At 54.9% G+C, this 6,330-nt stretch overlaps 1 long non-coding RNA gene across 3 annotated transcripts; it reads left to right on the forward strand.

Annotated features, from left to right (window-relative positions):
• Positions 1 to 372: 372 nt before the first annotated feature.
• On the forward strand, positions 373 to 2,435 carry LOC107214538. 3 transcript variants are annotated; one of them, XR_004500249.1, is made up of 3 exons: positions 373 to 468; positions 947 to 1,085; positions 2,347 to 2,435. It is a non-coding gene; the product is annotated as an uncharacterized LOC107214538 (long non-coding RNA). The 3 variants fall into 3 exon arrangements; XR_001524966.2 differs by lacking the exon at positions 373 to 468 and adding an exon at positions 580 to 745; XR_001524967.2 differs by lacking the exon at positions 373 to 468 and adding an exon at positions 580 to 733.
• Positions 2,436 to 6,330: the final 3,895 nt, after the last annotated feature.

Below are 6,330 nucleotides of genomic sequence, written 5' to 3' on the forward strand. Positions count from 1 at the left end.
GCGGGGCTGGGTGGGCCGGGGGAGCACGGCCCGGCATCCCTTCATTCTCCCGGGTTACCCCGATTTCTTCACCCAGCCAGGCGCGGCCCGGGATGCGCCCGACGGCCGGCGGCTCCTGCCTGCGCTGCCCTCCGTGCCCTGCTCGCCAGCCTGGGCTGCTGCCCTCCCTGAGCTGCCCCACTTGCCCTCCCTGCGCTGCCAACCTGTGTGCACGGCTCCTTCTGCCTGCCTGCCCTCCCTGGCTGCCTGCCCTGCCCTCACTCACCTGCTCGCTCTGCCCTGCCCTCACCCGCCCGTCCCCGGCCCGGCCCGGTTCGCTCCGGCCCCGCCGCCCGCGGGTCCCGGCGGTGGCCCCGGAGCCCGGAGCCCGGAGGAGCCCGGAGCCGGCGGCGGAGGAGCGGGGGCCGTGCCCGGCGTAAGGATATATAGGAGCGGCCGAGGAGCCTCCACGTAGCCGATACGTAAAGTGTACGTGGGAGAGTTAAAAAAAGTTGGGATGCAAATGCGGGGCCGCTCCTGGCGCGGGGGGGCTGCCGTGGGGGTTTCGGGGGTGGGGGGGAGCTGGGAGCCGCGCTATTTCCAAGCTTCCTTAACCTCTGGATTGCTCGAAATCGATCAGCAAAGCGCAGCAAGCCTGGCAATTAGGAGCTCATTACCATATATGCAAATATGGCAACCTCTCTCTCCGCAGCCACGGAGGCGCGGGGAGAGAGAACCGCAGCAGCGTTTAGGGGTGGGAACTGGGGTGAGGCGTGCGGGGGAACGCGGACGAGGGGAAAAAGAAGGTTATTTGAGGGTATTTGGGTGGTTTTAAAGGAAAGCTGCAGAGCCTCGGGGGCACAAAGTGCTCGGGGGATGCGGCTGGGGCCCGTGCGGCTGCTCCGAATTTGCTCCTTAATTCAAATAAATTCTTTTTCTCCCTTTGACATAAACGCCCGGCGAGCAGCACGGCCCGGCCTGAGCGCAGGGGATCCTCCTCCCGCCGAGGACCCTTCCCAAAAACGGCGCCGTGCCCCGGGAATAACCCGGTAATTCGGGGACACGCGGAGGGCCGGCCAGCCCCGGCCCGAGGGAGTGTTCTAAAGGTAACTACTGACTTCTTGCATTTTATTAATAACAAAACCCCCGGCACAGAGTGGAGATCCCCGGCGCACGAGCTCGATCGCCAGTTCCCTTGTTACCTGCGGTTTTATAAGCACGGCAGGGTTTTTTTTTTTTTGCTTAATAAGCAGAGATTACGGGCAAAGTGGCCCTGGCATTTCCTGAATGCTGATGGAAGCCGGGGGGTCACGGCAGGAGGAGCGCTCCGTTTTTCCGCTGCCTCGCTCGGAGCGTTTGCGCCGCCGGCGTTTCACGAAGTTTCCCCCGGCGCTGGGCTTCCCCCTCGGTTTGGAGATTGATTTTGTTTCCCTCCTTCCGCAAAATGTAATCACGGCGTATTGAAAAATATCCCCCTTTTCAAGCTGGGCTCCGATTTTCCTCCCTACTCAGGATTATTTTATTTTCCCCCTAATAAATAACATTTTCTCCCTTTTGCTCGCCGTTCAAACGCCCAAATAACGAGAATGAGCTCAAAATCAGGAAGCGATTCCCTACGCTGAGAGTATTTTGCGGTTTAGTGTAAGCGATCAAGATTTAGATAAAAATACCCCAAGTGAACAAAACCTCGGCGAGGGCTCTGCGGGGGATGGGGCGGGGGTGGCAGCAGCCCGGCCCCGGGGCAGCTCCGGAGCCCGGGTTACTCCTGCTCGCGAGCGCAACAGCCGTGGAAACAGAGGGAATTCCGGGAGTCTCTTCCCTTCTTTCTTTCCACATTTTCAGATTTTTTATTATTTATATATTTTTTTTAATATTTGGGAAAAACCCTTTTATGCAGTTCAATTCCCACCTCAGCAGCTGAGCCGCTTTTCCCAGCCCTGTCCGGGTCGCTGCTTTCTGCATTCCTCTACCCCAATTCCTCTTTAATTCGAGTCACCAGGATTTATTATAATTTTTTAATTATTACTATTATTATTATATTTTTAAAATTTCATTAATTCATTTATTTACTGCGAATGGCCAAAACCGAGGAACATCCTGAGTGGCCGCGGGCGGAAGAACCGTGTGTTACCGCGACCATTTCTGCCTGTCCCGTTATTACTATTATTATTATTATTATTATTACTATTACTGCTACTATTATTATTCGGGATTTCAGCCGACGTTCCTGCAAACCTCCCGTGAGTTTGGAAATGCAGGAAACACTGTGTGAAAAGGAAATTTTTTTTAAAAAAATTCCCTTTCTGTTCCCCCTCTCTTGGCAAATCCGCAGCTATCGAAGACCAAGGAGATTTTTTTTCCCTGCAGAAAGCCTCACCACAGACCCGAGAGCCTCTGGCATCACTTCCCCATCCTCCAGCGGGGACGGCGGCTTCTCCCACCAGATTATGCTAAAAAAAAAAATAAAAAAAAAAAAGGAAAAAAAAGAGAAAAAAAGTGGATTATTATTTTTTCCCTCCTTATCCCAAAGCACCAATGATAGAAAGTGGGAACCTTTGCCTTCCGCCGGGACAGACGTTCATTTTTTGGGTCTTAAAGCCCTCTTTATTTTCTCTGATACTGAACTTTAAAAGGAGGGGTTGGAGCAAAGCGGTAGAGAAATTTCTCCCGTTTTTTTCGGAATTCTCTCGGCAATGCTGGCTCCTCCAGTGGAAGGCACGCAGCTTTTGCCTCCAGCTCGGGAGCTTTGTGCCCGTCTCATCTCACATTTATTTTTCCAGTGCCAGGCGCTGCCACGGGGCATGGAAAGGGGCGTTAGTGCCGCAAAACGGGCGTTTTAAACTTATTTTTGAAGAGAGTTTTTTGCTGGAAGGCAAATCCCGGGCTGCGACGGCGGGGGCGATCAGTCTCGGATGATCCAGGAGGATTCTGAGCTCGGAAATCCGGGATTTTCGGCGGTGGGTGTCCCAGGGGAGGCAGGCGGGACCCTCACCCCCCTTACCCCGCACGGAGCCGCGCTGCCCCCGCACCGATTAAAAATGGGAAAAAACCCTCCAGGAAAGGCAAAGCAAACCAGTCATTCCCCCAGGAAGGGTCTGGATTGCGGAGAGAGGGGAGAGGGAGGAACGTGCCCCGTCTGTGCAGCCCCCCGGGGTTATCCCCGTGAATCTCTGCGAGGCTCCGCGGGGCCGTGGGCTCTGGCCCCCAGCCCCCAGCTCACCCCAGCCCCCGGGACAGGCCACGAACCTCAGAGTGGAAGTGTGAGGGGGGTAAACTCAGCCTCAAAACTGATCAGAAGCGCCCGGGCTGTGGCTAAAGCTCGTCCGTGTGTGCCCTGTCCATGTGTGCCCTGTCCGTGTGTGCCCTGTCCGTGTGTGCCCTGTCCGTGTGTGCCCTGTCCGTGTGCGCCTCCCCCGCGATCCCCCTGGCCCTGGGCAAGCAGCCCGTGTCCCACGGGTGTCCCACGGGAGGTGTGGGCAGGGTGGGAGCGGGATTTCCATCACAGACACCACCTCCACCCACCCCAGCCCTTCCACGAGGGGCACCTGCAGGGAGATGCTCTCTGTGCCCCTGTGCGTGCCAAGGGGCGAAATGCCCTCTGCAAAATACCCCCTGCAAAACATCCTCTGCAAAACACCCTCTGCAAAACACCCTCTGCAAAATGCCCTCAGCAAAATACCCCCTGCAAAATGCCCTCTGCAAAATGCCCTCTGCAAAATGCCCTCTGCAAAATACCCCCTGCAAAACGCCCTCTGCAAAACACCCTCTACAAAATACCCTCAGCAAAATGCACTCTGCAAAACACCCTCTACAAAATGCCCTCTGCAAAATGCCCTCTGCAAAACACCCTCTGCAAAACACCCTCTGCAAAATGCCCTCTACAAAATACCCTCTGCAAAATACCCTCCCCCTGCAGCCCTTCCCCACCCGGGGAAAGGCACTGGGGGCTCCCTGCTCTCACTGGCTGCTCCTCTGAGGGTGCAGGGAACCTGCAGAGCCCCAGTGTGGAGCAGCCTGCAGCTTCCCTGCCGGCCTTTTGAAAGGAAATTCCCTCCTTTTTTGCCTGCCAGCTCAGAGTGGCTCCGTGTGAGGTTCTGTAAGAAATGCCACATACGGATCAAAAAGGATTTTGAAGTATTTGCGCTGAGATGTCCACACAGAGGCGTGAATTTGGACAAGCCGTGGGTTATTTTCTGTAGCCAATGTCCACACGACTGGCCCTGCCCCTGGATGTGTGTCCCTGCTGCCCTGGCATGTTCAGACACAGGTTTTGTCTGAGACTCTCCCAGCAATCCCGGTCACTTCAAAATCTGGGGTGCAGCTGCCTGAGCAGATTAGTGGCTGGTAGGTTTGGGGGGAAGGGGAAAGGGTCTGGAGCTGGCTGGTTTCTAAATCAATGTCTTTGTCTTGGTGCCAGCCTCCTCTCCATGGAGGGCATTTTCCTGCCTTCTCTGGGCACTTCTGCTGCTGCCTGGGCCATGCGGTGCCACCGCTTCGGCGTCCTCCAGACAAAGGAAATGCCAACAAAAGCTGCATTTTGAAGCAAGTGGGTGCACACTGAAGGACAGCGGCAGAGAAGCTCTGAAGCCGTCCCCAGGCCTGCAGGGCTGTGCTGGCCATGTCCAGGCAGCTCCTGCCTGTCCACAGCCTCTGTCCTGGGCACCCACAGCCTCTGCCTTGGCTATGAGGACCTTTTGCTCCATCCTTGACCAGGAACCCCACAGAGAGACAAACCTTTCTTGCCTCAGGGTTGGAAAGCCTCGTGGCTCCCTTCTGGTTCGCTCCAGCAAGTGCTTCCTTCCTCAAGTGGAGGTTTTGGTAATTCAGGATATTTTAATAGTTCACCCCAAAGGCTGAACAGTAGCTGCATGCCTTCAAAGGCACCCATGGAACCCAGAGCAGAAGGAGGCTGAAGCCTGAAAACAATCAAATTCATTTCCATCAGACCATCTCAGCCTCTGATGTGATGCTGTCCTCAGCTTCAGCTCACCTCCAAACCAACATGAAAAAAAGAACCAAACCAGGAAAAAACCCACAAACCCCAAACCTAAACTGAATACCAAAATTCTCCCTTTCTGTAGTGGCAGGGAGCTCTGTTTTGTCTGGGTAAAATTGGGTGAAGTGTCCCCCCGGCACCTACCCCGGCTCAGCTGCCTGGAGCCCTCCATCCAGCAGGTGCCTTTTCTTCTGCCTCAAAGGGCTTCGATCTGGACAGCTTTTTTGGAGAATGGCTGTTGTAAAGGATGCCTGGCACGAACACGGCCTGATTACAGCCCAGCTCGTTAAAAAAATGTTCCCTAGGTATTGAGGGGGATAACAAGGATATTTAAACATTCCCAGCGTGCACCTTTAAGCGGCAGAAAATACGGGAAATTGCTATCGTTTAATTCAGTATTGCTCCTTTTGAGCTCCCACTGGCTCTGCCTGCAATTGTTCCTTCACCAGAGCTCGGAGCCGAGTCTGGATTACGGCAGCATCGGGTCCGGAGGGCTGGGAGGGCTGAGCACAGCAGGACCAGCTTCCCCACATGGCAAAAGGCTGATGGGGCTGGTTTCCATTTGGATTCTGAAAGATTTCCCTCAATAGCCCAGAGCAGGGTCTGGGTTTGAGGCCCACAGCCCCAGTTTGTAATTACTCTCATATTTTGTGTGCGCCAGGGAGAGGGTGGAGCAGCGTTTCTTTTTTGTCTGTATCTCTGAGGAAGCTTTTTCCAAAGAGAGAGCAAAAAAAATCCACAGCTGGTGTTGGTGGATGAGACACTCACCATGTTCTGGTAGGGGGAAAAAAGACAAAGTCTAATTTTAGATGTTCTGAAATGCTTACAACATGCATCCCTCCAACGGCCTGGCACGGGCGCCAGTGGTTATTTCCACCCCGGCAGAAGGAGGGAACAGGGACCTGGGATCTGCTGTCCCCTGCACCAGGCTCTCCCCAGGTGACCCGGGGGCATCTCCCCCCTGGGGGTTTTTTGGGCAGTGCCACTGATCAATATTTACAGAGAGCAACTGCTGGGCAGAAGAAGAGAGAGGACTCCTCTCATTCGGGGCAAATTTCTCACATTTTGGCTTAGCCACTCCTGGCCAGAACCCTTTTGGGGATATCTCCATCCCCCCAAAAAGCAGCTTTGGGAGCCCCATTGATGAAACCCAAGCCATGCTCTGACAGGCTGTTGTTTGAACAAGCAGCTCGCTGTTTCCAAGGTCTTTTTCCCTCGAGTCCTGTGTCACTCCCTCCCCGAGGTTCCTGTCACCCCCTGGACCGATGGAGCCCCAACCCCATTCACCCCTCCCAGACTTTTCCTGCCAACCCTGGGGATTTTGGACCCGCACCCAAACAGTTCCTCATTTTCCC

The sequence above is a fragment of the Parus major genome, chromosome 25LG1, assembly GCF_001522545.3.
Source record: "Parus major isolate Abel chromosome 25LG1, Parus_major1.1, whole genome shotgun sequence".
Classification (NCBI taxonomy): domain Eukaryota; kingdom Metazoa; phylum Chordata; class Aves; order Passeriformes; family Paridae; genus Parus; species Parus major.